General features: G+C 32.7%; 1 pseudogene across 1 annotated transcript; it reads right to left on the bottom strand.

Moving 5' to 3' along the window:
- Positions 1-1,884: 1,884 nt before the first annotated feature.
- Positions 1,885-5,619, bottom strand: LOC116551131 (annotated as a pseudogene). Its single transcript, XR_004268730.1, has 2 exons — positions 5,615-5,619; positions 1,885-2,726 (listed from the first exon to the last, which is right to left on the bottom strand). The product of XR_004268730.1 is annotated as a 40S ribosomal protein S3a pseudogene (transcript).
- Between the last annotated feature and the right edge of the window lie 4,640 nt (positions 5,620-10,259).

Raw genomic sequence — 10,259 nt, 5'->3', positions numbered from 1 at the left:
GTGCACATGCATGCATTTGTGGCTGTGCATAATTGTGTATATCTATTTCGATACCTCTATCTTATGTATCTGGATTTAGATTTAATTCAATAACTATAGACATGAAAAGCCATAATTTCATACTGGCAGTTCCAATTGCAGGCTAGTACCATGAAAGTCATTCTAGTCTTTCCCTTTTTTATATTTGTAATTTCACTGAGAAAGCTGTATTCCATTATCCAGGATACATTTACTTTTTTACTAAATCTTAGAATACATTAAATAATTTTAGGATAGCCATTCTATATTTCTGAGTAAAAAATTCTCTCAAACCAGAGTTTAAATTAATTCATAGTGTCTTTAGCTTGAACATATATAATTGACTTAGTCAAAAATTATTTGAGCTGGTTCTCCTTCTTTCCCTCCAGTATGGTTAAGTTATTCACTTGAAATTAGAATTTCTTTGTGTCTACTTGTATTCTATTTACAATTTTTCCATATTATTGTGGATTTTATTTTATTTTTTGAGCACGTGGAACATTAACATGGTTCTGAAAGTCAGAACTATACAAAATGTATGGTCAGAGAAACAGCAAAATAATATTTCTTCTTTGATATTTAATAAAACTTTCTGCATTAAAAATTACACCTAAATAATTAATATTTGTTTGCATTTAAACAGAGTAAAAATTTGTAACTAAAAGTACAATTTCTGTTTCCATATCCTGATATAATGATATGATGCCCTCAGACGAATGAAGTTAGCCCTTATAGAGCTAGAATATTGAAAGTATTAATTAAATATTCATTGGGTAAATGTGGAACAGATAAACATTTCCTAACCACCAGTACTGTCAGTCTACTCCCAGGAAATATTTTGGGTAAGATACCATAAGTTTGAATAAGATTTAATGGTTAGAATCATAGTAACTATCTCCTGTTATCTCTTTGCTGTGTTTTTGGTATTTTTATCACTCCTATATTCAGGTTTCTTAATTTTCTCTCCAGCTACATCTAATCTGACATTTGAGGCTTTAAAGGACAATAATTTTAAAGACTATATTTTCAAATTTATAAGATATGTTTTCTTTTTATCAAAACTGTATCTTGGTATTTAATCGTTATTTTATTTTATTCCTTATTGGCTTTTTCCTTATTTTTGTCTATTTGATCAATTATAACCTATTTATGTTGATGTTTCATATTTTTCTTTTATATTTATTTATATTTTTGTAACTTTGTAAAACTCCATAAGCTTATAGTTGGCATGCATTTAATATTTTCCCTGAAACATTACACGAGATTTTAGTTTTAGAATAGTACCTATAAATGTTTTTGTGTTTATTTCTTCTATAAATAGAATTGTTTTCCCTATCCCATAAATTTATGGCGTAGGTTAAATCCCTGAACGTTAATGTGATGGCATTTTGAAATGGGAATTTGGGGAAATACTTAGGTTTATATGTTTCACTAGGGATGTGCTCTCATGATAGAGAGAATAATCTTACTACAAAAAACACCAGAAAATTTCCTTGTCTCTCTTTCTCTCTCTTGCACTGACATGTGCATGTGCTCTTTATGTATACATTGAGAAAAGTCCATATGAGAACTCTGTGAGAGAGTGGCTATCTTTAGCACAGGAAGTGAGTCCTTACCAGAAACTAGCTCCAGAACTGTGAGAAAATTTGAACATATTATGGCAATAATTTACCTAGAATTGATGTATCACATGATTACTGAAATTTGAAAGAAAGGAAAACAAATACCAACGCAAAATCAAGAAAAATATGCCCAATTATATCTCAGCAAAACTATAGGAAAAAAAATAAAGAGTGAGATTTTAAAAATAACTAATGAGAAAGGAAAGATGACCTACAAAGAATGACAATTTTACTTTTTTTTTTCCACAAATAAGACTTTTTATTTGCCACTATTATAAATCTGAACTTTAAACAGATTCTTGGACTGGTGGTTCATATCCATCAGCTCGTTCAACTTTAGCACCTGTCTCATCCCCAGTGGCTTTTCCAGAACTACTGCCTTTACCATGAAGCTCCATGAGTTTTCCCAATTCAAACTTGGGCTTCTTCAGCATTTTTACTTTTCTAACGAAGACATCATGGAGAGGATAAATAGATTGGCAAGCCTTTTCTATGTCTTTTCCAATGCTGTCTGGAATCAATTTATTGACCACTTCTTTCAAGTCATTTGCCTGCACCTCTCAGGTCATGATTTCCATCATCTTCTTCCGGATTTGGCGGACCTGTTGGTGCTGAGCATAAGAGGTCTTCTGTATCTGATTGTTGCGTTTTTTAGTAAAACCAACACAGAACAGACGAAGCAAGTAACCATCGGTAGTCTTGACATCAATATGAGCTTCAATCATTGTCTGCCATTTTTTGACCATGGAGCACATTTTGTCACGGATAAGATCCATGCCATGGGAGTTAGTCAGGCAGTTTTTGCCCTGAACATCTTCGGTAATTAGCTTGAATTTCCTAAATGCAACTTCATCATTCTGCAGATCAGCAAGATTAACTTCAAACATTCAACCCTTGAGGCCATCAGATGCAATTTTGGTTCCTTGGGTCCTGGTGACTAGCATCTTTCCAATATTTCTTATATTGAACATAGCGGGTGCTTTCACATCATACCAATCTTTCTTAGAAAATGGATCGACCACTTTCTTCTTGGCTCCCTTTTTGCAGCCTTTCGTAAGGCGCTTATTCTTGCCAACCTCTATGGTGCTGCTCAGAGAGCCAAAAGGGGACAATTTTACTTTAAATAGCAGATACGAGTAACAATGAAATCACCAAGAGTTAATGTAATCTTTAAATTGCTGGGGGCAAATAATGGTCAATATAAGCTATCGTTCTAAAAGAGAAGGAAATAAAGACAGTTTTATACAAACAAAATCTGAGACCTTAACTAAAAGATCTTCAAATTGAATTACTTAGTGGAGAAGAAAAATATTCTATTAGAAAGGACCATAATATTATCTTTAAAAGGCAAGCAAATAAATGTTGAAGAGCATAAACAAAAATTTGATTATAAAACAATAATTATATTGTTGTCTTAGTTGCCTTGCTGAATGAAGCCACTCTAACATGTAGACTTATTTTGTCTTTTCATGATTCTTAAATTGGGGCCAAACATAGATGTCCTTCTGTTCTCTGTAGTGTCTAATGGTACCAGAATGTTCAAGATGGTATTTTCCTTCATATGTTTGTAGCCTTACCTGAGATGGCTGGGAGATTTGGGGTCTAAGTGAGAAACTATTTTCTTCATGTAGATTCTCCAACACGGTTGTTGGAACTCTACACATGGTAATCTGGAGATCCAAAAGAGCACTAATGGTAGAAACTACAATGTGCAGGCAGTAAGACAGCCTCTGTTTTTATATCATTCTTGCTAATGCCATGTTGGTTAAACAAATCACATAACCAAGATGAGCTGATACGTGAGTAGACTATACAAGAATGCATATATCAAAATACGTTCTTTTTGAGAGCCACTAATGTAATAGCCTATCACAATAGCTGAACTGTAGAGTTAAATAAAAATACGTAATTAGGTTTATGGCAAAAATAATATGCAATGATGAATAATATGTTGAAAATTAATTGTTATAAACTGAGCTTTATTTCCACATATAGAGGCTTTCAATAATTTTCAACAGATTATTTAATAAAGTGACTCACTAGATATTGTGTAATATATTTTGAACCTATTATTTGTTTACTAAATTATAAATAAGTCTCTAACAGCACCTTTTAATAAAAATTAAAATTCACTGCAGAATTGTATACTGTGGATGTAAGTTTAAATCCTTGCTTATATCACTTATAATCACTGCCTCCTTTGATAATTTGCATAGCATTTCTCAAATTTAATCTTTTATCTGTATGGTAGAAAACATAATATATAAAAAATTTCTATATGAATTATAATTGAGATATTCAGATTTCCCAGCAAATTTTCTGTAAAAGGTCTGGAAGATAAATAGTTTGAATTATTACTCAGGTCAAAAAGCAAAAAGAAAAGAAGCATTTTCTAAGATGCAGGGTATAATAGTGTATAACTATGCCTTTTGATCTTCTCTTTCTAGGGATTTTATATACCTTCACTATTCTGCACTTACTACACACAAACATGCATGCATTCAAATATACTATATACTTAACTTACTTCTTTTATTAAAGTAAAAGTAATATCCATTGTGACAAAAATATAGTCGAGGTAAAACATTGTAAAGGCAAGTTGTTACCTGTTGATTTGTTTTTCTCTGCATATATTACCTTTATCCAATCTTGGTATGAGAAGACACGCTCTAGAAAAAAGTGAGATATGTAGTATTGAGCTATGTATTCTTACTGAGGTATGAATTCATATTTTTAGACAGGAATCTAACATTTAAAAAAATGATCTCTCAAATTCACATTCAATAATTCTACTCATGGTTACTTAGAGCTCAGATTATTGTGTTACAATATAGAGATTTGATATTATCAGACAACTTCATTGAAACTTAAGTTTTTTTGTTTGTTTGTTTGTTTTTCTTTTTTGGAATGAAGTCTTGCTGTGTTGCCCAGGCTGGAGTGAAGTGGCACAATCTCAGTTTACTGCAACCTCCACCTCCCAGGTTCAAGAGATTCTCCTGTCTCAGCCTCCTGAGTATCTAGGATTACAGGCACACACCACCATGCCTGGCTAGTTTTTTTTTGTATTGTTAGTAGAGACGAGATTTCACCATGTTGGCCAGACTGGTCTCAAACTCCCACCCTCAGGTGATCCACTGCCTCGGCCTCCCAATAAGCTGGGATTACAAAGCATGAGCCACCATGCCCAGCAAGAAACTTGAATTTTTAAAGCAGTAATAAAATTACTTAAAAATTTTATGAACGTGTGTTGCCACTTGTTTACTGTCAACTGTTTTTTTCTTTTCCTTTTATTCTTTGGCCATTTGGCCTAAGATACAAGCAAACTAACACAACCCAAAATAACAGCTTTACCCAAAGTGTTTAAAAATATTTTGCAAAACAAAAACATATTCCCAGGTTGTGAGTGACTTCTGGAATATTTTCCTCATTCACATGTGCAATAAATATATTTTGTAGCTAACATTTTTACAATATGATAATTCTTCTCCAATAATTTCATTCTAGATATGAACACCATATGCAAAATTAGAAAAATCAAACAAACAAATGTGTACTTATCAACATAAGTATATAATCATGATAATACTGCTTAAATATACTGTTATAATAATATAAAATGATAATTGCATGAATAATCATTAGGTCACAGCACTGTTGTAAGTTATTTCATGACACATAGTACTTAGAATTTCCAACAATGCTGTGAAGTCCTCTTTTTCTCCCAGTTTTAAAGAGGAATAGTTAAATAATTTTCTCCAGTTAATTGTACTGTTTAGTAGGGGGTCTGGCAATATAGTTTACAGTAATATACCAAGTAGAAGGATTAGAGGTCACATGGCTCTGGTTACTAAGTACATATTTTAACACTAGTTCAGCCAGTGGCTTTGAAAGAAGCAAACTATATTGACAGGATTAAGGATAACCTAAAACAAAAGAAAGTGACAAAGTACCCAATAAGAAATTTTTACTCATACCTCATGTGGAGCTAGAATAATATCTAACAGTTAAAGCAGCCATTCTGGCATCTCATGTGATGTGTGAGGGGAAGCCTCTGTGTGCGGTAAGATGTATAGAGGCGGAGAGAATGAGTGGACATCATAGCACCTAGACCACAGTAGACACATATTTTATAGTCACTATACTTATTTCTAAACAAACCAAGCAGTAGATTGAGGCGGCCTTTATAAGAAGGTTTCAAAATTACATAAGTCTGAACTTGGACGTAGAAAGGATTATTGAGTACAGCTAGATAAGCTGGTAAAGACAAATCTAGTAATATATTTATGTGTATGAAATGAGGTAAATAAATGTAAACATTCTCAAAAATAGACTCTTTCAATACCCTAGTGTACCTTACAGAGCTTTGTGAAAATAACTGGATTCTGAGTAACTTTCATGCAATGCTTTTGGTTTTCATAGATTGACTATCCATTCTAGAGATGTTGCAGAAATTCCAATATTACTAACAACTATACAATGTAAATAATTATAGATAAAAGAAATATAGGAGGATTTATTGGTGCAAGGCTTGGATACATAAATGACCTAAACACAAAACAATATTCAGAATATCCAAATACTATTATATTAATATTTTCGATACACCTAATATGTGAAGAACAATGGATAAAATGGCAAATGAGTTAGATCTAACTCATGCAGGATGCTTTACACAATCCTCTTTGACTTTATCTAACCAATCTGAATACCAGGACTTTGATTTCAGATAATTGGACCTGTGTGTTTAAATAATTGTCTTAATGTTTGTAACAATTAATATTAATATTAATCCTTAGGATGGTTTAGGTGATTTTGAACAATCCTTTTTTCCAAAGAACATTCAGAAAATCAGAATAAAGTATTTTGAACAATTTCATTGGTGACAAATCTAAAAATCAGTGTTTTAAGAAGAGTTCCAAAAAAAGAATAAAATTCAGACAACTGAAGTTATCATTTGAAGCCATCTTTTCCTTATGGATTTGGCCATGCATCCATAGGCAGCTGAAAGGTTGTGAACCTGAGGAGAGCTTTTGTCAGACTAATGAGTCAAAAACAGAAAATGGAGGCCTAGAAGTTTGACCAAACTGGAATTTTATATCCATCAAATATGTCCTAAATGCTGAGGTTGAAATAAACAAATGTTTAGAAAGACTAAAGCTAAAAGATTGTCATTTGCAGGAGTGAACTAAAGAGAATGGTAAGCATGCTCTTGTCACAGAAGATACTGATTTCAGATGAAGGTTTATAGGTAGGAAAGAATGAGAAGAATGAAAGTAAAATTAAGTGGGAAAATCGAGGTAAATATTTACAGCATCAACATAATATTTTCTACAGTTCAAATAATATTGAGTTAATATACTTGAAAATTATTTCATGAAGGATGATTCATATTATGTGTTCTAAGGTCCTAGATGGAACACAAGGATACTAAAAGTTTGAAATAATATTATTGATAAGCCACACATGTATGGTAGGCAGGAAAAATATGTTAAAATATGACATAATTGTGAAGTTGATAATGCACACAAATGAATAATGAAAATAAAAACAGCACCAGTCAGTAGAGTAGAAGTCAGTAGAAGTCTGTACGTTTTCTGTTGTCACAGAACACAAACTTAACAATTTAAAACATAAAATGTATTATTACTTCACAGTTTCTGTGGTGCAGAAATCTAACATGTTCTGGATGGATTCTCCGTTCACAGTCTCATAAGACTGAAATCAAGGCACTGGTCAGCTATACATTATTAAAATAACGGTCTACAGAGATTCACCTGGAGAGAGGTGTGACGTAATTGTGAAGTTGATAGTGCACACATATGACTAATTAAAATAAAAATAGCACTATAATTGTAGGAGATTTTTTAAACATTTTTCCTAGTAAATGTTGGATAATGCAGAGCAAAAAAATGTAAAAAATTTAGACAATACAATTAACTATTTGTTCTGATTAAAATGTACAGAATATTTTAGTTATGAAATACAATCTCTTTTCAAGCACACATTATACAATTATAAAATTGTCATATGCCAAAAATATAAAAAATTATAAAAATTTTTAAAAGATACATAGTACTTTTGTCAATGTAGCATTATTTAACACATGATTATTATTTAAAAAGGATAATCCGGCCAAATATACTACATTACATACAAACAAGAAAAATAAAATGCAAATTAGACAATATTTTGTTTTGTGTGATAAAATTAATGGATATAAAAATGTGTTTTACAACTAGCATCCTACTTAGAGGTAAAATTACAGCCATAAATTCTTATACTAGAGAAAAATAAAGGATAAAATGCCACTAATTATGAATCTATTTCAAGATGTAATTAAAAAAACAGCAAATAATCCAAAGTTGTAGTAAATTAAAATAAGTTGATGTGAGGAAAAAATCATAACTAAAGTGATCCATTCAGCCAAGCCAAAATTTGATGCATGAGAAGAATGATGAATTAGTTAACCATGTCAGGAAAACTATTTTTTTAAATGATTGAGATAGCATAAGGAACTAGTGTCAGCAAAAAACAAAATTTTGATTGGTTATGGTGTGAAGTGATTGAAGATGTTAGAAAGTAAGGTTGGGCCAGGTTATTGAGGCTCTTTCAGTCTAAGTTAAGGAAGTGTGATTTTCCTAAACACTGTGAGAACCTCTTTCTGAAGAAATATAGATAAAGGAAGACTTAGGAACCTTAGTGACACCAATAATAAGCATGATTAACAGAGACAAATTCAGAATGATTAAAAAGGTACAATAAGAAGGATTCAATAAAAAAGCTGAATATTGAGGTTGATATAAAGGAGCAGATAATAATTCTAAATCTTTTAACCTTATTAACAGGGTGGCTAAAAGTGCATTAATTTCCAAGACTATTTGGAATGAGGAGTATACAAAGATAAGCAGATAGAAAATTAAGTGAGATGAACCAATTTTGGGACATAACAGATTAATGTTGCCTGCAGTCATTCAAGCTAAGATGACATAACCAGCTAAAAGTAGGTGTGCACCTAAATATTTTTAAGTTACTGTAACTATCTGAATCACAGTTTCTGAGTTTCTCTTTAAAGAGATTAAATAGTGAGACTTTGTACAGCAAGTCTGGATAGTGAAAGATCCTTTGTTATCTGAATCTATTCAGTTCCTGAGTATCAAATTGCATGTAGAAAGAATATGAAACATGGTAGTTACTATGGAAGTAAGTAAAATCACCCAGTAATCAGGTGCATAGTAATAAAATAGTAGGGCTGAGGAAAAAATATCTAGAGATTACTGAACTTAATGTGACAAGCAACAGAAGAGGAGACTTTAAAAGAAAATGAGAATAAACCCTCTGAGGAATAGAGTGTGGTAATAATGGCTCTGAGAAAGGAGTAGAATGATCTAATATATCAAGTTAACTGCCCATGTGTGAGAGGATAAGCTCAGAAACTCTAGCAGAATTTGAAGTGATAGATTTAAGACAATTTTAAAAGGTAATATAAAAAGTTTATTATATCTGAGAGAAAAAGTAGAAAGAGGAGTGGAGAATTAATCCAAGGTTTTTGGTTTGCATGATAACTGGATGGCATTACCACAGTAAGAAAGAGTGTATAGGTGATTGTGCTTTGTTTTATGGGGAATGTGATGAGTTTTGCTTAAGTTATGTATTTCATTTGAAGTGTCAGGCAACTAAAATGCAAGATTTGGGATATTTATTAGTGAAATTTGAGAGAGAAATCTGGGCTGGATACTACAAATGACCCGTGTATTAGACAGCTTTTGCTAGTGTATCAATTTCCTAGGGCTGCTATAACAATGACCACAACTTTGGTGGTTTAAAAAGAAACAAAAAAATATTTTCACAGTATTAAAGGTTTGAAGCCCAAAATCAAAGTGTAAACAGGGCCCTTCTCCCTCTGAAGCCTCTAGGGAAGTATTCTTCTTTGACTTTTCTGGATTTTATTAACCCCTGGTATTCCTTTATTTCTGGCAGTGTAATTAATTCCATTCTCTGCCTGGTCTTCACATTTCACATGGTTGTGTTGCCAAGGTATCTATAACTGGTAAAAATTTTGTTGTTCTTCCTAGGACACTAATGATATATATATATATATATATGTGTGTGTGTGTGTGTGTGTGTGTGTGTGTGTGTGTGTAGTACTTTAGGTTCTGGGGTACATGTGCAGATCATGTAGGATTGTTGCATAGGTTCATACACAGCAATGTGGTTTGCTGTCTCCATCCCCCCGTCACCTATATCTGGCATTTCTCCCCATTATATCCCTCCCTAACCTCCCTACCCTCCAGGTGCCTACCCTAGTCTCCCCAAACTGACCCCAGTGTGTGATGCTCCCTTCCCTGTGTCCATGTGTTCTCATTGTTGAACACCTGCCTATGAGTGAGAACATGTGGTGTTTGATTTTCTGTTCCTGTGTCAGTTCACTGAGACCAATGGTTTCCAGATTCATCCAAGTCCTTACAAAGGACACCAACTCATTGTTTTTTATGGCTGCATAGAATTCCATGATGTATACGTGCCACCTTTTTCTGGTCCAGTCTATCTTCGATGGGCATTTGGGTTGGTTCCAGGTCTTTGTTATTGTATACAGTGCCGCAATGAACATACATGTGCATG

Source organism: Sapajus apella, unplaced genomic scaffold, assembly GCF_009761245.1.
Source record: "Sapajus apella isolate SASKATOON/1434 unplaced genomic scaffold, GSC_monkey_1.0 scaffold9, whole genome shotgun sequence".
Lineage (NCBI taxonomy): Eukaryota > Metazoa > Chordata > Mammalia > Primates > Cebidae > Sapajus > Sapajus apella.
This window is presented reverse-complemented; position numbering and strand designations above follow the sequence as displayed.